The 24,625-nt window shown below is 35.0% G+C and overlaps 1 protein-coding gene and 1 long non-coding RNA gene across 2 annotated transcripts in view; one reads left to right on the top strand and one right to left on the bottom strand.

Annotated features, from left to right (window-relative positions):
- The window catches only part of LOC131535819 (gastrula zinc finger protein XlCGF57.1-like), a 509,738-nt gene that overhangs the window by 226,463 nt on the left and 258,650 nt on the right, over positions 1-24,625 (top strand). The window lies entirely within an intron of this gene.
- Positions 17,460-20,258, bottom strand: LOC131536125 (uncharacterized). Its single transcript, XR_009269847.1, has 5 exons — positions 19,955-20,258; positions 19,570-19,661; positions 19,193-19,271; positions 17,894-18,008; positions 17,460-17,712 (listed from the first exon to the last, which is right to left on the bottom strand). It is a non-coding gene; the product is annotated as an uncharacterized LOC131536125 (long non-coding RNA).

The following is a 24,625-nucleotide window of genomic DNA, read 5'->3' as shown; positions in this document are numbered from 1 at the left end:
ATTCAGACAGACCATGGCATATATATATATATATATATATATATATATATATATATATATATATATATATATATATATATATATATATATATATATATATATAATATTAGTAATGAGGTGAAGAATCTCACGACAAGGGAAGTCAATAAATGCCCGGAGGGTGAGTTTATTGAAGGGTTTAGAGTGCAGACTTGTTTGAGTGTCGTGGGTTGGTGCTCCTCGTGCGATCGGGCGCTTGTGTTTTCCAGTGGTTGTCCTCCGTGCCGTGCTCATGTGCTGGGGCTGGCCGGTCAAACGCTGCTCTCTGGAATAAATGCAGATCAAGAGTTAGCGTGGAGTCTTCTGAAGACATGTCTCCCCAGTGTGTGTGTTGCGGCGGCTTATCAAGCCCTGCCATGATGAGCCTCAGTTGTGTTGAGTTGAATGTGATTGTGTTTGATTTGTGCTGTATTTGTCTGAATGTAATGTGTTGTTCTGGTCCAGAGCGTCAGTGTGATGAGGGTCAGTAGATGTGAGTGGATCAGGACTGAAGCTCTGGAGCAGCTGAGAGACCAGATCAGTTCTGCTCAGGGATTTACGATGATTATTAATTAATCAATGAGTTTTAAATGCTTCCAGAACTGAATTGCCATTTTCTGAGGTTTATATAATCAGTGGATATTTGCCTGATTGTGCCCTGCGTGTGTTATTTGTGATACGCTGGTGAATGTGTAGGACTGTACGCTTCTGAGTCTGTGTTTGTATTGCTTTAGTGTTTCACAGTAAAGAAGGATTCATTATACTGTATTATTATTATTCAGATCTCTGATTCTGATTGGACAGCTTTCTAAGGTGATCCATCTTGATTAAAACTATTTTTTTTTTTCATTTTTTTGGATATGTGATTATGTCCAGTTTTTGTTGAATTTTGACTGTTTAGCTGTTTTTTTTTTTTTTAAATGTATTATTTATAACTTTCATATATTGACGACGACTTTAATGTTTTAGTGTTTCTGGTGCTCCTCTGTGCTGTCTTCAGTCCATCTGTGTGGTTTTCTGTGGTGTTAGTGTTAGTTTTACTTATTTTGGCTGTGGTCAGACAGTGTTCTGTGGAGGTGTTATTTCTACAGTGCAGTTTACTGTAACTTTACGCACTCTCTTGTGTGTCGGTGAAGTCCAGCTGTAGTCTTGTTCTTGTGTTCATGTCTCCACAGAAGAGCACTTTTCCCAGCGTCTGGAAGCGTCTCTTTCTCTGATGTGTAAGACATGTCTTCACTGTGTTGGACTCTGGTCATGGATGAATATGAAAAGATTACAGAATACCCAAGACCTGTCACTCCTACAGTTTACATTTACAGTAGTTATTTAGCAGACGCTTTTATCCAAAGCGACTTACAAATGAGGACAATAGAAGCAATCAAAACCAACAAAAGAGCAATGATATACAAGTACACGTAGCAAGGGTTTTTAATAAATAAATAAAAGGAAAACAAGTATATAGAATAGAAAAAGAATAAGGATAGCTAGTGTTGGAAGGTGTTTTTTTGTTTTTTTTAAATAAAAAGTACATAGAATAGAAAACGAATTGAGAATACTAGTTTTAGAGGCTCTATTTTTTTTATAAAAAGAAAGCAAGTGTTGAAGGACAAAGTGTTTTTATAAATAAATAAACAAAGAAAACGAGTAGACCGAATAGAAATATAATAGAGAGTGCTCAAGTATAGATGAAAATAAACAAAATGCTCAACATGGCCGCTCTGTTGAACGAAGCCCCGCCTTCTGAGCAAAAGAGCCAATCACTAATCAGTAACATTATGACGTCACTGTTGGAAGTCCCGGTTGCTATAGAAACGGTGGAGACTCAGGACTGCGCACTGGCTGATCTCTCCGGAGAAATAAGCTTTTTATAACACTATTTGAGCAAAAGAAACAACATTTATGAGACAGTTGTTGTCAGATTTCTTTGGTGATTTCAAATATAAAAAAATTAATGGTAAGCTTAGTGAACAGTTTTGGAGAATTTGATGTTCCCCATTCAAAGAGATAGAGGTGTTTCAAAGATGGCCGCCGAGTGAATGACTGTCTTAAAGAGACTTTGACGCTCAGGATTGTGTTGTTTTGGGACAGAAGCGGTTCCTTGAGTTATTTACACTCGTTCTGTGGATCTGCTGTTTAAATGTGAAACATGACGTGATCAGGAGTGTGATGTGACTGATATCTGTGTGCTAATATCTCCTGCACACGTGATATTAATAATAATCATGTTTAATGATATTGCTCATATGTATTATTTTGTTGTAATCCTCCTTAAGTTCAATGGTCTATAATATAATCACCCTCATACTCTAAAATGCTGAACATAAAACTATTTCATCTCACAGACAGAAGTGAATCTTACAGACTGTAAATATGATGAGTGATGGATATAATAAAGTAAATGACTTCTAGAGTGATGTATACGTCTAATTTAATGTGTCTGTCAGTGAATCTCAGTATCTGTATATTAATATAATCACTCTTCTGTCTCCAGGATTCATCATTGTTGCAGTTTTACCAGTGTTTCTCACAGTGGCCAGATACAACTGGGACGTTACATGTGGTCAACAGATGGGCTGTAAGTGTTTGATGAATTATGATCTGATCCCTGATACAAACACTAATAACTCATGACTTCATAATGTGATCAGTATATTATTAATTAATAATGAATTTCTCATCTTTCAGAAATAATAATCTGTGTTCAGTTGTTTTGAGCATTTGTGAGATGTTTATGTATTATGTTTAATGTACGGTCTTGTAGAGTAGTTTGGTTTATTCAGCCTGTCAAACACAGATATGCAGTGTTTTAATAATAATAAATCTGTTTTCCAGGTTCACCTGCGGTCGTGAGATCAGTGTATTTAACTCTCATGATACTGATCAACGCTGTACTGGTCTATTTCTACATCACAGCTCTGGAAAATGAAAAGGGTACGATATCAAATTAAATATAACTCAGGAACTGAAACATCTTTCTAGAATATCTTATATTTGTGCTGAAGTGAACTGTTTGTTTGTGAGTTAATGTAAGAAACTGTTACTGTGATGAAGATGAAGCTGAAGCTGATGTGTTTGTTCAGATCGTGTTGGATGGGGCTGTATGATTGCGTTTCTTCAGTTATTCTGGGCAGTGAACAACTTCATACGCTCATTTCCATCATTCGGTACAGTATTAATCATCTGCTCTGATCATCTTCTCACTGATGACTTTCACTCTCAGCTCTAGTTTATTCTCTTCACTCTGAACACAGATCCAGTCTCTACACTGTAAAACACGATCATAATCTAGACAATAAAAGACTATTAATAATGCTACAGTAAAACCTGTTAACAGTAATGTCCCCGACTATATACACTGAACAACTGTTTTGTTTTGTTATTTCTTATAAGCATTAGGACTTTGTTACTTAAGTTTTTAATGTTAATTGCATTATTTTAGTGTTGTGTGTTATGATGATGGTGTTTAGTGTTTGTGTGAATGACTGTGAACCGTCTATATATTAGTATTTTCATCATCAGTTTGTGGAAAAGTTGCTTCTGATGAGCTTTGTTTCATTAATAACTTTCTCATCACTTCTCAGTGTGTTATAAAGATACAAAACAGGCTTTAGTACTTCATTCACATTTACATTTAGTCATTTAGCAGATGCTTTTATCCAAAACAACTTACAAATGAGGACAATAGAAGCAATCAAAACCAACAAAAGATCAATAATATACAAGTGCTATAACACGTTTCTGTTAGTCTAACAAGTATATGTAGGTGTTTTTTATTTTTTATAATAAATACAAAGAAAATAAGTCATAAAATAGAAATAAAATACTGAAGCAAGTGTTAGACGCTCAAGTTATTTTAAATAAATAAAATTAAAACATGAAAATAATACAAAAATAAAATAGAGAGTGTGTGTGTTAGAGGATCAAGTGTTTTTAAATGAATAAATACAAATAAAACATGAAAATAATACAATAATATAAACAAAATAATTTAAAAATAAAAATATAAAGTAAACAAGTGTTTCAAGATTAGAGTGCAATAGATTAAGTTCAAATGAACTAAATAACGGTAGGTAACACTTTACCTATTTTAAGGTCCCATTAGTTAACATTAGTTAAACATTAACATTAGTTAAAGCAGGTCAACAATAACTAACAATGTGCAATAGCTAATTGTTGCAGTAGTTAATATTCTTTGTTAATGTTGATTAATAAAAATACAACTATTTATTCTTAAAGTTAACTCCATTGAAAAATATTAGCAGACACAACTTTTGATTTTATGTGTTATTAAAAGTTGAAATTAACATGAACGAAGATAAATAAATGTACTGTTATTTCATGTTAACTAATGTAGTTAACTAATGTTAATGGAGTCTCTTAAGTGTTATATAATTATAACGAATTAATCAATATATAGCCATGTTTTAGCTTAGATTAAAAGAGAAAACAAAAAGTTTAATTTGAAAATAAATAGCTTATTAAGTCTTTAAGTATTAATTATTTGGTGCTATGGTGAAGACTCAAGTGAATATAAATAGGGCATGGGGGCGTGACGTCACTGCTCTAGCGCCGCGGTGGCTGATGGGAAAAATCGCCATTTTGTGAGGCCACTTGTTGAGACGCGCCGAGGAAGTTGTCATATGAACGTGTTTTAAATAGGATACAAAAATTGAATAAACTGTAAATCAACATATTAAAGTTATTCAACAAAACATTATTTAGTCAAGAGCAGTGAGGGATTTCTTCTGTCTTTTGTTGTTTGATTAACATTAATGACAAGTGCTATAACAAGCAGGAATTTCCCTCATTTTAAAGTCGAAAGCTGCGGGAATATGTGCAATCCCACACCGAAATTCAGGACCTGATTAAGCATAATTCTACTGTACATAGAATTGTGAAACATGACTTTTCCAAAACTTTCTGGCTTTATTTATTTTTCCAAAACTTTACAGGCCTGGAAATTGTTGTTTTAAAAGTCCATGACTTTTCCAGTTTTTTCATGACCGTATATGAACCCTGAATGTGACGATCGGGTGCGGTTAAATCAGACAAAAATATAGTTTGGATGGTGGTTGGCCATCTTTTCCAGGTACCGTTTTCTTGCGTCCGGTAGAAGTTTGTCTCTGTATAGTACATTTCGTTCTATAATCGACTTTTCAACATTGTTTTTCGTATGGTTGTTTTAAGTCTCGCCCGATGTGGCCTCACAATATGGCGGCGCCCTCTTGTTTACGTCCCAGAATGCACTGCGCAGTGACGTCGGTTGCCAAGCTCTATATCGAAATGACTCTGAAACATTGGGCGAATTCCAAACGGCTTTTTTGCGCCCTTGAAGGGCACTTCGGGAAGGGGGCGCCATTTGTAGGGACGTTCCAAACGAAAGTGAACAACTTAATCCCTTCACGAAGGGCCCTTCCAGAAGTCCGTTAGTGAAGGGAACATGCCATGGTCACTTCACGGAAGTGATTTCCGTTTGTGATCATGTGATCTTCACTTTGAAGATCTTGCATGCATTTTAAAGCAAAGTTGGGGTTTATTTTGACTTTACATACAAACGTAAGTAGGATAAAATAATTAAATTTGTCCTTATTTTTATGTAATAGAAAATATTTTCGTCAGTGATAAAAATATGATTTAAGACTGTATTGATTTAAGACAGCGCAAGTTTAGTTTGAAAACATTTAATAGTAAATAAGAAACAATTAGACAGTATTTGAATAAAATAATAACAATAAGAAGAAATATTTATTTGCAACAATTGTTGGAGCGCTGAATGCTGCACGCACGCACAGCGTTGTCAAGGTAACATTTTGTCCGTTATTCCCTTCCCCAAGCGAGTTCCAAATGCTTTTAGGAGACAGCTAATGCCCTACACCCTTCATAGAACACACTTCAAGGGCTCTGCCCTTCGAAGGGAGTAGGGCATAGGGATGCTCACTTCTGTTTGGAATTCGCCCATTATTTACACAGTTAGGAAAGTAGCGCAGCTGGTTACCGGGGTAACGGCAGCTGTTTTGTTTACAGGGTTACCGGGGTAACGGCTGCGTCATGTGCGTGATTCAGCGCGTTCCGCCTCTGTGCAGCTCATTTAAATTAAATCGTTGCCTTTTTAAAAGTTCAATAATTATATGAGGCTGTATCTCCATTTGTCCATAAAGAAATGAACACGTTTGTTGTAGGCTACTGTGTAAGTTAGACTGTTTTGTATTTTGTAATTGTATTTTGTATTTTGTAATCGCACTCATGCTCCTAAATACATTTTCCAGTTCGCTCATATCTATTTTTAGTCGCAAATACGAGTGAAATGCTCGCACTGTCGAGCCCTGGAAAGTGATTTTATTATTTTTGTATTATTTTCAGGGAATAATTAATGCAAGGCCATAACCATGTCTTGAACATTGGGGCGACGAATTTACACACACAGACACGCGCGCGCACACGCACGCACACACACACACACACACACACACACACACACACACACACACACGCGCACGCGCACACACACGCACACACACACACACGCACGCACACAAATCAGAGCACAGAAACTTGCTGCCCATCAACTGTTATTAAAAAAATAAAAAATAATGGGTGGGAAGTTGTGGCCTAATGGTTAGAGAGTTGGACTCGTAATCCAAAGTTTGCGGGTTCAAGTCTCAGGTCCGGCATGAATTGTATTGGTCGTATGTCACGTCACTTTCACTTTCTTTTTTTTGTTTTTTTAATAAAATAGCTTTGATACTGGATCGCTTCGTTATATTACTCAACAACGAGGAGGTAAAATCTCTGTTTTTAAGTAACAAAATCACAGCTTCATTTTTTGTAGAAAGAGATGCACAGATGCAGGTAATTCACAAACACAACTTTCATCTCTCTCTCTCAAAATGGCCATATTTTAACGTAAAAATATAACTAAATATATAAATAAAACTAAAAAAAGTATGAATAAAACTATTAAATCATTTGCAACTTCATTATCTTACCTCGCTGTCTAGTTTCACGCTTCGCGCTGGAAATCACGCTCTGCTTCTGTGAACGCTAAACCCCGCCTACTTTGATTTGATTGGCCAGCTCAGTTATTTTGAGATTGACGAGGACTGTTTAGACTGCAGAGGCAGACCAGACTGAAGATATAACTTTGAAAGGTTTCTGTCATCCTAACAAGAGCGCTGCGTAATGGAGGACAGAGATCAGTGCAAGAATGTCAAATATTGGAGACAATTGGACCACTTTTAATTATTGTCCACCTCAGTGTCTCTGGTGGTTATGGCCCTGAGTTAATGTGAAAGTGATTTTTTTTTTGTTTTTTTTTGCCTCTTTGGGATGAACAATAAAGCGACTTTCACTTCACTTGCAGAATGCCAGCTTCTAGAGGCACATACGTCTGAAGTTAATGAAGTAAATGTAGGTATTTTTTTACAGTGAGGTTCTGGCAACCACAGCTGCTGCTTTTATTGTTACTGTAAAAGTTCAGAATCTGAATCAGAAAGAGCTTTATTGCCAGGTATGTTTACACACACGAGGAATTTGACTCGATGACAGAAGCGTTCACCGTGCAACAGAACAAAAAGGATAATAATAGAGATAGGATAAATAAATAGGGATAAATTAATGAATGAATAACAAAAAACCTTATTATTCTACAAAAATAAATAAATAAATAAATTATTGTCTTGTTCTATCCTGATGATATTTATGGCCTGAAATCAAACTGCAAACAGACTCAAATTCAGAGAGATGTGGAGATCAAATTAATTAGTTGTGTTGTTCTCTGTAGTAGATGTTAATGTGGTTTTATTTGATCTAATGCTGATGATATTAAACTGTATTTGATGTTTCAGCTCTTCACCGTGTTGTTGCGGTGTATGTGTTTGGATCAGTTGGTGTTGTGTTACTGAACTCTGTTGCTCTGATGACTGAACTGATCCTGAAAACAGGTGACTGAACTCTTCAACATCACACACTGTACAGTTACAGTCTTATATCTGCAGATCAATGCATATTATAAACTAATACAGCGTTTCAATCTGAACTGAGTGATAATATCTTAATGTTAGGCAGAAATCAGCTTCATCTCAGAGTTTATCAGATTCTTCTCATTTCCATTCACAGATATTCATTTGGAGCAGTAATATGAGTTTATAATCAGCGTTTTATGCTGTTTGTGGTGAATACGATTGTATTTTGTAATAAAACACTCTTGTTGATCTTCATCCTCAGTTAATGGTGAAGGTTTGATGGGAGACATGAGGATCGTCGTCTTCTCCTCTGAATTCATCTTCACTTTATTTCTGATGATTTTAATGGTATTTGAACCCTGTGAGTATAACCTGAACATTTATTCAGGTGTTTTCAGATTTTCATTTTCATGTAAAACATGATCTTTAGCACGCGTCACTTTCAGGAAATAAATGATCAGTTTTACTGCTGTTTAGTTTTTACCACATCATTTCCGAGAGATATTTCTACTGTGTTTATAATGACTGTAACTCATTACCCATGATGCAGTTTGTTCAGTCATTTCTAAACTAAACTAAAGCTCTTCATCTTCAGCACTGAACACAGTTAATTCATTCAGAAGTATCTAAACTGCACGTTTGAAGGTTTATTTTAATGTTTCTTTGTTTAAACCAGGACTCGTCTATTAAAGAGTCTGATGTGTTTGAATCTGATCTGCATATAAATACTCCAGTAAATAATAGATATAACATACATTTATTTTACACTAAGTATAGTTCAAGTCTATTAACATATTTACTGACATATCACTCGAGACTTATATAAAATAATAATTAATCTTTGTTTGGAGTACTACTTGTGCACAACACACATTTCTTGATATTAAGCCTAAAATGTGTTTTAATGTCACTATTGATGAGGATTGTATGATCTTTGAATAATATCACTCTTTAAATGCAAGATATTTCAAATATACCTGAAGTGTTTAACTTCAGCTCAATCACACTTCAGTGTATCTTTAGTTGGACTTCAGCTCTACTTCCACACAATTAAAGTTCATTAAACACAAAATTAGTTCTTCCAGTTTAGCAGACTTTAAGTTTACCAAAAGTACAAGTGCAGGGTATTTTTATTAAGTACATAAATATGTAAATGTATTTGTAGTATATTTAGCATGAAGTGTATCTCAAATAGATTTGAGTATATTTATTTTCCACTAGAGTAATCGTGTAAATGTCTTTTCCTCCTCAGGGATCACACCATGTCTGCAGTCATGTCAGGTTAGTATCTAAACTAGATTTGATTCATTCACCTGCAGTGAGTTAAAGGTGCATGCGGTCATTTTATCTTTCTCTGACGCATATGACTGAAGTCTTTATACTTTATACTTTATACATGTCATTGTGGAAATAAACCTGCTCTGTTCACATTATTATTTGTCACCTGATGAACTGATTAAACAGACCCAAGTCTATAATAATAAAGAGGCAGATGTGTAAATTAATTGCACTTTTGTAAATTGTGACCCTGGACCACAAAACCAGTCTTGGGTAAATTTTTCAAAATTGAGATTTATACATCATCTGAAAGCTGCATAAATAATCTTTCCATCACTGATGTATGGTTTGTTAGGATCGGACAAAATTTGTCCGAGATATAACTATTTGAAAATCTGGAATCTGAGGGTGCAAAGAAATCGAAATATTGAGAAAATCACCTTTAAAGTTGTCCAAATGAAGTTCTTAGCAATGCATATTACTGATCAAAAATGAAGTTTTTATATATTTACGGTAAGAAATGTACAAAATATCTTCATGTAACATGATCTTTACTTAATATCTTAATGATTTTTGGCATAAAAGAAAAATCTATCATTTTGACCCATACAATGTATTGTTGGCTATTGCTACAAATATACCCCAGCGACTTAAGAGTGGTTTTGTGCTCCAGGGTTACAATTAATTACACATTTGTACTTAACTTGAGTTTTATTAAAAAAAAAAAAAAAACTCAATTACATTTGCCAGGAAACAGACACTTGGACATTTAACTGAGTAAAATTAAGTAGTTTATATAAATAAAACCTACTTTGTTCAGCTCTGTTGAGGGGTTTCTGAGATAAAGTGAGTAGAAATGTGCTATTCTTTTCTTTAAAAAAAAAAAATTACCGACTGCACCTTTAAATATCTGTCAGAAAAGCAGAAACACGTTTAGTGAAGATGTGTGTAAATGAACTGTCTTGTCATGAACACAGAAGGCGATAAAGTCTCGTCGAACAGCCGCTGGATCACAGACTCAGGAATCTCAGGTTAGTCTCAGGATTACTGATGTTCTCCAGAAGAGCAGATGTTTGTAGATCAGTGCTCCTCAGTCCAGCAGATTTGACACAAACCAGTTCAGTGAATCTGTAATAATATCTGTAATAACAGCATGTCCTGATCATCTGCTCTTGCACAAACACTCCCAGCAGTACTCGACTGTATACTGTGTGTCAAGTGTTGTATATGAGGAGACCAGGGTTCCCACGGGTCCGTGAAATCCTTGAAAGTTTGTGAATCTGAGAAAAAAATATTTCAAGGCCCTGGAAAGTTTCTGAAAATAAACATACATAGATACAGGTCCTTGAAAGTGCTTGAATTTATTTTGTGCAAGAATTTTTCTGGAAAAAATTCAGTAGCCCCTCACTGCAGAACAAAGATCCAGGGGCGGAGTTGGATCCACATCCAGGGGGTGGAGATTGGTAGGTTTAGGTAAATGTAAGGTGGGAGGAGTTGGATCTAGATCAACCACACCCCCTGGATCTTGTGTTCTGCAGCGAGGACCATCTCAAAAAATTCCATATTATTCCCTCCGGTCCGCTAATGTGTTATTTCTCCAACACTTCGTGGCCTGTGCATACTAGCTCGCTTGATTTACGTTAGTTATGCGCATTTATGCGTTAAGTGTTTCCCACGTGAGGTACTTTGTGTTGTAGGTTGCCATGACGATCACGCGCAAACTACTACAACAGTACCTCAACATTTCACAGACACACCATGTTCAATAAACATAAAACATTTGTGATAATATGTTGCCCAAATCTTTTATTTAATGTAATGTTGAATTGCTTTGCTTCAGGGTTTCCGCGGGGTCTTAAAAATTCTTACATTTAGTTGTATCAAATTTAAGGCCTTGAAAAGTCTTAAATTGTACAAGAAAGTCTTAATTATGATTTCAAGAGGTCTTAAATTTGGGGACGGAAAGACGAGAATTGCAATATGGCTGAATGTGACGATTAAACTTCAAAAGGCTATGATTTCATTATTTAAACATGAGCGCTGCACTTCAAAGTCCGGTGCTGCGCTGTCTTTACCGGAAACCGTTATATTTCTACCAAACGCGACACCTGCTGGCAGAGAATGAATGAGTAAGTTAACATGGGTTATACTAGAGCGCCTTCTTTCACTGCATGATTCAGTGTATTAAAATGCATTTAAGAATTATCACATAATTTAAGATCACAGGGGAAAATGTGTGTATATAGTCTATATAATTTCATATAGTTAATACCACGCAAAGAGTGCTGTTTTTTTTCTCCAAAAGTCAGCATGAGTACAAATGTGAAATTGATTCTATACAACAGTTCAATAAACAAGAAGTTAATATTAAGAGACTTACATTTTAGACACCATATTTTCTGCTTTTGCTCTATTTCTCCAACAAAAATAATTCCAAACACGGACACAGCACTGTTTTGAGTCTTTGAGCAACATGAGAGAGTTTAGTTCCTGAATGAATCAACTGTTTAAATGATTCAATTCAGTCGCAATGACTCACTTAACAGTGACTTGCTGCCACCTACTGGCCGTTTTAATTTTACATTTAAAGTATGACATTTTAAATGATTTCAAACATCAATTTTCAACGTTTTATGTTTCAAATATCAAAACATTATTTATGTATTTGTAACTGCATGTTAAAGCACTCCATGCCCCTCTGAGCTGCATTAAACAGTGTGTAAATACGTCTAAATGCCACTTCAGATGCATCTTCTGTGTTTCCTTTGCATTGCAAAGATAAATTTTGTTGATACTGATTTAATTTGCTTGGTAACAGCCCAAATGCTAGAATTTGACTCAAAAGATGAAGCAAAAAGAAAAAAAAATGGTTTAAAGGTAAAAATGTCCATAAAACTAATTGGAAAAGATTAATTTCTATCACTGCTGTGAACTGACCACACATAATATGAAGAATATCAAAATAATTCAGGAGTCAGCTGTCCACGGTAATCTTTAAGATACCAGCACAGTAACACACTCAACAAAATACTGTCTAGTTATCAATATCGCACACCCCTAATACATGTCATTTAATTTCTACAATAATTTATTGCTACAAATTGTTTAAATCAATATAATTAATACTTTTGACTTACCAATTTCCTTAAAAATGGTTTAAAGGCTAAAATGTAAAGTTTATCATTTTATAAAACTTTGTTTTTGTGAAAACTTGTATTTGAACTGTAAATTATGCTTTTTACAGTCATTTTACAGTTTAATATGGTACTATAGACATTGCCGTACCACGCTCACATGGTATTAATTTTATTTGCAGGTCTTAAAAAAGGCCTTAAAAAGTCTTACATGTGAGCTTAAAAATCCTGCAGAAACCCTGTTGTTAAGATAATGTAAACCCATGAGGCAAGAAAAATTTTAAAGCATATTCATATATCTTAAAACTTCTGGTTTCATGAGCCTAAGCTCTTTTCGATAAAATCCATGTAAAAGTTAATATCAGGTCAAGTTAGAATACAGTATAAGATGTACTGAATATTCTTCAGCTTTATGCAAAACATAAATACAATATCAGATCTCTGTCATATGGCCAAAAATAAATGCAAAAAATTTTTTGCAGAGTCAAGTCACCTTTATTTATACAGCGCTTTTAACAATACAGATTGTGTCAAAGCAGTTTTACAGTATCAAATAAGAAAATAGTGTGTCAATAATGTAAAATGACAAGATTAAACACTCAATTTTCAGTTAAAGGCATTTCATTATTGAATATTGAAGTCGATGATATCTCTGGAAATGAAGTGTCCTCAACTGAGCAAACCAGAGGAACCAAAACTCCATCAGCGACAGAATGGAGAAAAAACCTCTGGAGAAACCAGGCTCAGTCGGGGGTCAGACGGACCAGCAGTTCAATTCCAACCACAGCAAAGTCAGATTGTGTAGTTATGTTTGACTCATGAAAACTGTAACAATGTATATTACAAGATAACACAATGTAACCTTGCTCTCACTATAAATGTGTCCTCACATTAAGTCCTTGAGTTGGAGGGTACTGGACCTGGAAAGTCCTTGAAAGGTCCTTGAATTTGAAGTTAACCAAGCTGTGGGAACCCTGGGAGACTCCAGGAGCAGGTCTGAGAAACACTGTTGATGAAAACAAGTTAAAATGTGTCTTTTCTGAACCCAGAACACAGCAGCAGCAGCAGGTTCTGATGAAGCTCCAGCCGGTGGATCAAACCAGAACCAGAACCCAGCAGAATCACATGAGATGAATCCTCTACTGAACAAACCAAACCAGGAGAACGACAGGAGCGACGCGACGGAGGAAACTCAGCCGGATTCAGTGGTTACACAAAAATAACCTGCAGTCAGAGAAAACACTCGAGGAGCTTGTGATTAAAGATGAGAAGAATTTGAAGATATTGTTATTGAGGACGTTATTTAAAGTATGTTCACTTGGTTTTGTAAATAGCTGTAAATATAAGCAGGATGTTTTGCACTTGTTCTTCGTGTTCATGTAATAGCTTTTATAACTAACTCTAGCTGTAAACTAACTTCAGCCGTTCAAATCAAACTGAGACTCCTTCAAGATCAACAGAGAAACATCAGTGTTATAATGTTAATGTCTGTGGATTGATGTTCGAGTCTCAAGCTCACCGTGATCACAGTTCAGGATCAAGACGGCAGTAAATCTTCAGTTCAGAAACACTGAGACTGAATCTAAACCTTCATATAACAGCTAAGATCCTTCATTATGACACTGTCATATAGATAAAGCATTATGACCGGGTGTACTGTTATTTGCATTCAGTTTAATTCAGAAGAGTTAGAGAACATCATGTTTGCAGCACTGGAGTTTGAAGAGTTTGTATTTCTACAATGTTTGAATGATTAAATATTCCTTTAAGATCAACAGCTGCTGATTCTGTCATATTATCAGTCACTATTTAGACACTCAAACACAAACAGAAGTGAACTTCAGTAAAGCTCAATGCTTGGAAACTGTATTGTGTTTTTCTCTGCACAAGAAAAATGACAATAAAACTGACTACTCTTACTATTGCTGCAGTGTGTGTAATGTGAGCAGTATGCAAATCTGCTGTATGCGCAGAACATGATCTGGAAAAACGATATATTCACCAACATAGCAGTATCCATTTCCAGCATGATGAAAGAAGTTTCTACTTCTTCACTAGATGGCAGCATCGCGTCTCAGATGGACTCATGAAAACAACTTGACTTTCTTACCGGTTATTTTTGGTTTAGCAAATCAAAAAGCACAATCAGCTGAAATAGCATGACCAACCCGCGGGGAAAAAACACAAAACAGTCACCTTTTCAAAACTCTTCACTTAACTATCTTTCAGCTTGACACAGCAGTTCATTTCACATTCAGAATGCACTAAAACTACCGAAACACTTCATTAGTGTCTCAAATCAAGTCAGTCTTTCGTAACACTAGCGAAGGTTTTCACCAAACAAACACTATCACTCATAACATCCTAAAAAAAAACACCAACATGTAGCATTGTTTTCTTTTTGTATTTTTTTTTTTTATAAAACGAGAATGTTGTTCTCTACTGTTTATAATGCATTGCAGTATATGATACACGGTCCATGTTTACATTACCGTACAAAATTATTGTTGGAGCCATTCATTGTAAGTTTTACTTGGCCACTGGGTGACACTGTGGCAGATAATTGTAGCACCGGTGTAAGAACCAGGTGTGTGTGTTGCCCTTACGAAAATTAACCATGGTTTTTTTGTAGTAACCATGATTTAACTATGGTTTTTGCAGTAAAACCATAGTAACTACAAAATTAACCATGGTTTTACCACAGTAACCATAGTTAAACTATGTTTTTTGTAGTAAAACCATAGTAGCTACATAATAAACCATGGTTTAACTATGGTTTTAATAGTAAAACCATAGTAACTACGAGATTAATCATGGTTTTACTGCAGTAACCATGATTAATCTATAGTTTTTGTAGAAAACCATAGTAATTGCAAAATGAACTATGGTTTACCACAGCATTTTTAGTAGAACCATTACAAAATAACCCATGGTTTTTCAACAGTATTAACTACAGATTTAGTTATTTCTTACTCTTAAAAAAAAATAGGGCTCAATAAAATAATCATAATTAATCTCATGATTTCTGAAAATGAAACAATCAAATTTGGCAAATGTGTTGTCAGTTATTACAAAAAAATACAGTCTTAAAAAATGGTTATTTGGAGGGTGTATGGTTCCATGAAGAACCTTTAATATCCAAAAGAACCTATCATTGCACAAAATGTTCTTTAGACTATTTAATGGTTCTTCACAATCAACATTTTTGTAAATATTTTTTTCTGGAAAGTGAGATCAAGTGAGCTAAATTTACCTAGCTGCCTGGTCCAGAACTCATTCCAGACTCATTTTATTTTAGTTATGTTCAATTAAATAAAGTATTAATTTTTAGTTATAAATAGTGTTTAATTAAAAAAACACCAGTAGATCAGTCCTTTTATACGTTTTACTCCCATTTTAATGCTGTTTTGCATGACTCAAAAAATGTATTATGCTTATTTAGCAAAAGCAAAGTTTAGTATAAAAATCATGTTTTAAAATGAAATAAAAAGGCTGAGTGACACAAATCTTAAAATATAATTTATTTTTATTTTTATTTTTTTATCCCACTATCATACATTTTGCACCAATGTATTGGTCGTAGAACTACAAAATGAGTTTTAAATTCGCGATTTAAATAAAGATTTGAAGAGGTTTGTGAATGCTGCATGACTGTGACGTGTTTAAATGGGCGCGCGCTGAATCTCATTCAAACGCTGCAGCGGAGGGAGTTGCCATGGAAACGGTGCGCAACACTGTCACTGACGACCCTTACGAAAATTAACCATGGTTTTACTATAGTAAAACTGTAGTTAACCATGACTGTAGTACCCGTGGTTTTTTGGTGCGAACCATGGTTTTAAAAACCATGGTTCAAGTACCACAAATTAACTATGGTTGTAATACCATAGTTTAACCATGGTTTTACTAAAGTACCTCAAATTACATTTAAGCCTAGTTATTCAACAAACATCTACAAAATAAAAACAGAATGACAAGTTACTATTCTATGATACAGGCTTTATTATAGCAGTTGCATCATCTGATAGAAAATATTGTTGTCACATGACAAAATGATTCAGAACTATGAACTATAACTTTATTTAAAAAATAGTGATAAAGCACTGCAGTGGTAGAGATGGTTTTCTGCTAATTTACAAAATAAAAATAGCAAATTGTTTCACTGTAATAATGCATTATCTCTATAGAAATGAATTACATGTTGTACAAATAAACATGACTTCGTGTTCACACACAACATTATACCGCCGACCTCTTTAACAATATCTTATGTAGGGCTAACAATTTTTTTTGATAACCAATTTATTTGTAGATTTTTTTTTATTAATACTAGTAATTGGATGACAAATAAATAAATAAATAAAATATATACATAATTTTTTAATTAAAATAATTTTAATCCATTATTTTAAAGAATGTCATTTCACATCCTGCCTATGAAAACAAATATAATGAATGTATCTATGTAGGCTCTGCTGTTCATTATAAGCATTAAAGTGTTAAAATACAAACATTACATTCTAAACCTAAAAACAACAGATTGCTTGTTATTTTGAAACAGAATTTAAAACAAAAAAAACACAATGTTAACTTGTAAGAGGTACGAGGAACAAACACAATCATTCGTCTGAACAGAGCAATTATATTATATTATATTAATGGACAATTCCAACAATAGTGCCTTTACTGTTACTGCTCTCATATGATACTTGTGTTACATGTAGGGTTTTAAACCTACACTTAATTTCTAACAAAAAAATATTTGAGCAAAATGTGTATTTTAGTCAGAATTATGAGCGGTCTGTTTGTTTTGATGCACTATTCAAATTCGTTGATGATTATTTTCATTATCGATTAGTTGTTGCAGCCAGGCCTAGTTTTATACAACCTATAAACACAAGCCCAACACAAGCAGATGTGTGCAGTCCATAGCATTAACAACCTTGATTACAATATCAATGAAGGTAAAAAAGGTTCTTTCATTGGAAAGGTTTTACACATACTACAAAATACATTCACAAGAAATGAGAAGTACTTTTAAGAATGTTTAAAATGATATCAACTCACATTAGAAGATTCTAGTCATTTCAAGCCTAAAGCAAGCTGATTTATTCTACATCGAGTCACCTCATGGGGGCCGATGAAGGCCAGATGAATCCTCCACACTTTTACTTGGTGAAGGAAATGCCCCTCTTTTCAAAAACTTTTCATGCTGCTTACATGGCAGTAGTGGTCAGTATGAAGTCTATCATATAGTCCAGTAGGTTACAGTCCACCTTTGGTTTGGTTGTCTTGATCTTCACCCCATATGGTCTCAGGACCTAAAAATGAGAAGAATATATATATACACAATATTAATAAACAGCTTGCTGGAATACTCAGTTGTCATTGGTCAGTTGCACACTCATCTACACTCTTAAAAAAAGGTGCCAGAAAGAACCAAAAAGGGGGTTTCGCAGCGATGTCATAGAGGAACCTTTTTTGGCAGGTTAATGTCAGTACCTCATCATCCACTACTATGCCCTTTTTCATCCCGTGGAAACTGCCACTGGTGGTTCAAAGAGTTCCCGCTTTCACAGTCCTTCTGATGAATGGTTGAGGCTGGGTACATAGGATCCTGTAAAAAATACAAAAAAAAACAACCTCTCATTAGTTTCTTAAATTTAATAGGTTTAGCACAGGTATAATGATGCAAAATGACAAACAACGATAATGGAAAGGTATATTTAAGCTGAACAGTGGTATTTTGGAAGTTCATGCATCCATCTATTCACTCTCCAAACCACTTATCCTCTCTAGGGTCTCGGGGCTGAAGCCTATCCCAGCATCTTGGGCCACAAATCCATCCAATTAATGGTATTTAAGCAATATAGTAACAATTGTTATACAGTAACTGTCAAGATTTTGGAAACACTACAGTGTTTTTGGGAAAAAAAATCTCTTCTGCTCACCAAGTCTGCATTTATTTGATCAAGAATACAGAGAAAATAGTAATATTGCAAAATGTAATTACACATTAAAAATAACTTGTCTATTTTAATATATTGTAAATTGTAATTTATTCCTGTGATCAAAGCTGAATTTTCAGCATCATTACTCCAGTCTTCAGGGTCACATGATCCTTCAGAAATCATTCTAATATGCTGATTTGCTGCTCAAGAACATTTCTGATTATTAAAACAGTTGAAAACAGTTTTTGCTTCTTAACAATTTTGTGGAAACGGTGATACCTTTTTCAGGATTCTTTGATGAATAGAAAGTACAGTTAACAACATTTATTAAATGTATTAAACAATTTAGTAAATAGAAATCTTTTCCAACATTATAAATGTCTTCACTGTTACTTCTGATAAAAGTAATACACCCTTGATTAATAAAAGTATTAATTTCTTTCTTTTCTTACCACAAATGTTTGAATGGTATTGTTTCCATAAAAATGTTAAGCAGCAAAAACTGTTTTCAACAAAGGTAGTAATCAGAAATTTTTCTTGAGCAGCAAATCAGCATCTTGGAATGATTTCTGAAGATCATGTGACACTGAAGACTGGAGTAATGATGCTGAAAATTCAGCTTTGATCACAAGAATAAATTACATTTTAAAATATATTCACATAAAAAAGTGGTATTTTAAATGATAATATTTTACAATATTTCTGTTCTTACTGTATTTTTAATCAAATAAATGCAGTAGTGGTGAGCAGAAGACTTACTTAAAAAACACATTCAAAAAACATTTAAAAAAATCATACCAACCTCTAACTTTTGAACAGTAGTGTCCTGTATGTTTGAGGTTTTACTTACTAGTCACATGGTTCATAGCGACATAGAGATGTTGTCCGACAGGAGACTCTGCGCTCCTCTGCTGCACGGCCATCATAATCTAGAAACATAATATGCAATTCATCACAGAGCCAACGATATTTAGCTTTATTTAAAGGAAGCAAGCTAGAGCAGAAGTGAAACGCAGAAAAGAAAACGGTACATGCACACACACACACAAACACACACATACACAAACAATTTCTTAAAATAAAATTATTAACGTTCATGTATTTAGGTTTGTGTCACTACCTGTCAAAACCTTCCTTTAATGAACTGTAATATAACAGATGCATGGTGATATAAGAAAATATGTTGTGAAAAAAAGGCATATGGATGCATATTTCTTCTATGCTCACCTGTGTTTCCTGCATTTCTGTCAGCAGCTCCCTTCAGAAAGTTTTAAATCTTGGAGCTTCTCTTCCTTTGTAGAAAGATTATATTATCACTCCTGAAACCACAGAACAATTTTAATTTATCAATATTTGTTTACCATGAAAGATCAAAGCACTTTTGAACTAATGTTAGATTCAGTTCATTCGTGCTTCTGTAAGTGACGTCACCCATTAACAGTATACAGCGCATATTTTAGGTTAAATAAGTTAGACAACTTCCAATAAACCATTGACAAACTGACAGCAAACCCTTTACAACGCTATCAAAACCTTTCATCTACACATAAAGATGTGATTAAAAACCCAAACTTTCATAAATAAGAGCTCAAGCTTCAGAGTTATAACATACCTCGCCTGAAAACAGATGCTAGCAGACTTTTTCGAAGACTGTAAAACATTTCTGTGAAGTAAATATTCAACAGCAACATGTCAGTTACATGTAAGAAAGTGTCTGGAACAGTTGTATGTGATATTTGTGTGATTTTAGGGACTAAACTCACCAGAAAGCAGTGAAAACAGCAGCGAGAGACAGAGATTTACTCAGTTACAGTGTTGCGCACCGTTTCCATGGCAACTCCCTCCGCTGCAGCGTTTGAATGAGACTCAGTGGGCACGCCCATTTAAACACGTCACAGTCACGCAGCATTCTACGGAGCCCCTAAAGGGACATTGGCAAAAAAAAAAAAAAGATACCTATCGCGTGCGCACGAGATACTAACGCGTGCGCACGAGAAACTATCGCGTGCGCACGAGATACTATCGCGTGCGCACGAGAAACTAACGCCTGTGCACGAGATACTATAGTTACAGTTTCCGGTTGCATCACTTCTGCCATCTTACACAGAAGAAAACAAGAGCATGCATGTGCATGAATTAGCCTAATTGAGATCTATTTTGGCCTTCAATACTAAAACATTGTGTCTGTTCTTGCATTCGGACACAGATAAATCATCACTGAACAGCATAAGAACGGCTTTTTCTCTCAGGCTATATTCCACCTGAGCAATAACTAACATCTCAGGACTGTCCATCTGTACATAACTTCTCAAAACTTTTCATCTGTAAAATAGCACATTCATAATTCTTTCTATTTTCTCTATAGGCCTATGTTGTACATAACCTAAAACATCTGCACATTCATAATTCTATTTTATCTATAGTTTTATTACCATAGTTATTGTTTTTTAATGCATTGTCTATTCTGTTTATTATTAGCCTTATATTTCACTCTATTACCTTAAATTATATGCATGACTACACTCTCTCTGTACTTTCTCCACTGGATGCTCCTGTCACCAAGACGAATTTCTTGTGTTTTTGTGCGTGTAAACACACTTGACAATAAAGCTCTTTCTGATTCTGACATTTAAAACGCATTTTGAGGTCTGGAAGGATTGGTAGCTACAGTATAAAAGCTCAAATTTTAGATTTCGATATGGCAATAGCCTATTGTCCCACATAAAACTTTAATAGCCAGTCAAATATGTATATAATCGAAAGCGATTAATTTATTTTTGATAATTATTACTTTACTTCAGTTTGGTTTTCAATAACTGCTGTTAGTTTCGTTTCATTTTCGTTTTTTATTTCTTTGACATTTCTTTGACATTTCTTTCTTTCTTGATAAATAAATGCCTTTATTTTCGTTAAATACAGTTCCTAATATAACATGTCTTAAGATTTTCAAACATATGCTGACGAAAACAATACGATCGCGCTGACATTTGCAAAGCCAGTGCCTTTCCTCGAGTGCGCGATCTCCCTTATAAAGTACAATTATTGCGTATTGATCTATGCATTACAGTAGGTCTTAATATAGATCTGTCTCAATATTAATCATACATAAAAAGAAAATGTGGAATCACTTGCATGCTCTTGATTAAACTACCGTTTATTTGCATATTTGTTCTTATATTGAATAACAAAGATAAAAAAAAATAGCTATATTGTGATTGATAAATATATAGTCATTATTATTAAGAAAAGAATTGGAGGAAAATATGCAACGTTGCTTGGTGATTTTGCTTTGTAATCTTTAACTCGATTTTTCTCAAAATCAGATCTGCTGCCCGCCTCTATTGCCTTCAAACGGCTGTAGCTCAGTCATTTTTTGTCTGATTCCAACAAGTCATATATAATTTTTATATTATATATATTTTATTTTTATATCATTTTACTCATTTTAGAATGTTCGTCACATTCATTTTTAGAATTATTACTTTATTGTAGTTATAGGCTTTCAATAACTGTGTTTCATTTTAGTTTTTCATTTATTTTGAGATTTCTTTCTTTCTTTATTTGCCTGCATGCCTTTATTTCCGTTAAATACAGTTCTTAATACAACATATTTTACTGTTTAAACATGAATACAATATTTATTACATTTAAACTCGTTTAACAAGCATTTTAGAAGTAAATGAAATATCGTATACATATTTAAACGGTAAAATGTTATATTAGGAACTGTATTTAACGAAAATAAAGGCATTTATTTATCAAGAAAGAAAGAAAAATGTCAAAGAAATGTCAAAGAAATAAAAAACGAAAATGAAACGAAACTAACAGCAGTTATTGAAAACCAAACTGAAGTAAAGTAATAATTATCAAAAATAAATTAATCGCTTTCGATTATATACATATTTGACTGGCTATTAAAGTTTTATGTGGGACAATAGGCTATTGCCATATCGAAATCTAAAATTTGAGCTTTTATACTGTAGCTACCAATCCTTCCAGACCTCAAAATGCGTTTTAAATGTCAGAATCAGAAAGAGCTTTATTGTCAAGTGTGTTTACACGCACAAAAACACAAGAAATTCGTCTTGGTGACAGGAGCATCCAGTGGAGAAAGTACAGAGAGTGTAGTCATGCATATAATTTAAGGTAATAGAGTGAAATATAAGGCTAATAATAAACAGAATAGACAATGCATTAAAAAACAATAACTATGGTAATAAAACTATAGATAAAATAGAATTATGAATGTGCAGATGTTTTAGGTTATGTACAACATAGGCCTATAGAGAAAATAGAAAGAATTATGAATGTGCTATTTTACAGATGAAAAGTTTTGAGAAGTTATGTACAGATGGACAGTCCTGAGATGTTAGTTATTGCTCAGGTGGAATATAGCCTGAGAGAAAAGCCGTTCTTATGCTGTTCAGTGATGATTTATCTGTGTCCGAATGCAAGAACAGACACAATGTTTTAGTATTGAAGGCCAAAATAGATCTCAATTAGGCTAATTCATGCACATGCATGCTCTTGTTTTCTTCTGTGTAAGATGGCAGAAGTGATGCAACCGAAACTGTAACTATAGTATCTCTTGCGACGCGATAGTTTCTCGCGCACGCGATAGGTATCTCGTGCGCACGCGATAGTTTCTCGTGCACACGCGTTAGTTTCTCGTGCGCACGCGATAGTATCTCGTGCGCACGCGATAGGTTTCTCGTGCGCACGCGATAGTTTCTCGTGCGCACGCGTTAGTATCTCGTGCGCACGCGATAGGTATCTTTTTTTTTTTTGCCAATGTCCCTTTAGGGGCTCCGTAGCATTCACTAACCTCTTAAAATCTTTATTTAAATCGCAAATTTGAAACTCATTTTGTAGTTCTACGACCAATACATTGGTGCAAAATGTATGATAGTGGGATAAAAATAAAATAAAAATTATATTTTAAGATTTGTATCACTCAGCCTTTTTATTTCATTTTAAAACATGATTTTTATACTAAACTTTGCTTTTGCTAAATAACTAGCCTAATACATTTTTTGAGTCATGCAAAACAGTATTAAAATAGGAGTAAAAAGTATAAAAGGACTGATCTACTGGTCTTTTTTTCATTAAAAAAAACACCACAACTGTCACGAATATGGTCTGCACTTCCATTCACCCTCCACCAGAGGTCACTCGCTCATCACATGGACTTCACACCACAATGGACTCCAATTCCCATCATCCAACACTGATCACAGCTGTCACCAAGCACTCATGGCACTAATCACACACACACACACCTGATCACACTGCTCTCACTAATCACACATTCTATTTTAACCCTGGACTTTCTCTCCCTCCTCGCCGAGTATTGTATGCATTATCGCTGCCCTACAGAGCCCCGTTAGTTTGCCTTACCTTGCCTTGCCTTGCCTAGCCTATAGCTGACGTATTGGATTACCTCTCCTGTCTCGCCCCTTTGGATACTGTTCGCCGATCGTCGACCCACGCTTGTCTCTGTTTACTCTTTGCATTGCCTTTACATACCTGTCTGCCATTGTTCGACCCTGCCTGTTTGACCACGTCTCTGATTCAATAAAGCTTGCATGGATCCGCACGTCTCACGTCTCGTCAGCCCCGTAACAGAATACTCGGCCACACAAGGATCCAGCGGCTTTTCTAGAGAACCCTGGCCAGGTATGGATCCATTCGACCAGCTGCTCGATCTGCGACAAGGTAGTTCACCTATTGAAGAGTACGTCATTCAATTCTGTGAGCTGGCGTATAGGATTCCTTTTGATGAGGTGGCATTAAAAGACATTTTCCGTTTTGGATTAAGTGAACCAATCAAGTCATGTTTACCGGAAGGGAAGTTTAATTGTAGTTTGACTGATTTTTTGGACTATGCTTTGCTATGTGCTGGCTCTTTGTTTACTGTGGGTGTCGCGGAAGAGGAACGCGACGCCGCGTCTGTGACTGAAATGGCAGACGTACCAGTGTGCGCTCACGAAATGGCAGCGACACTGGAGGCCGTTCACAAAATGGCGGCCACAACAACACCCCGTCATGTCTTTGCTGCCATTCATGAGCCAAGTCAAGTCACAGGTGATCTTCATGAGCCAAGTCAAGTCACCGTTGATCGTCACGAATCAAGCCAAGTCAGAGCTGATCTTCATGAGCCCAGTCAAGTCACAGTTGCTGTTAAGGAGCCCAGTCAAGTCACAGTTGCTGTTAAGGAGCCCAGTCAAGTCACAGTTGCTGTTAAGGAGCCCAGTCAAGTCACAGTTGCTGTTAAGGAGCCCAG

The sequence above is a fragment of the Onychostoma macrolepis genome, chromosome 03 (genome assembly GCF_012432095.1).
Source record: "Onychostoma macrolepis isolate SWU-2019 chromosome 03, ASM1243209v1, whole genome shotgun sequence".
NCBI lineage: Eukaryota > Metazoa > Chordata > Actinopteri > Cypriniformes > Cyprinidae > Onychostoma > Onychostoma macrolepis.
Note: the sequence above shows the minus strand (reverse complement) of the source record. Positions and strands in the feature narration are given on the sequence as shown.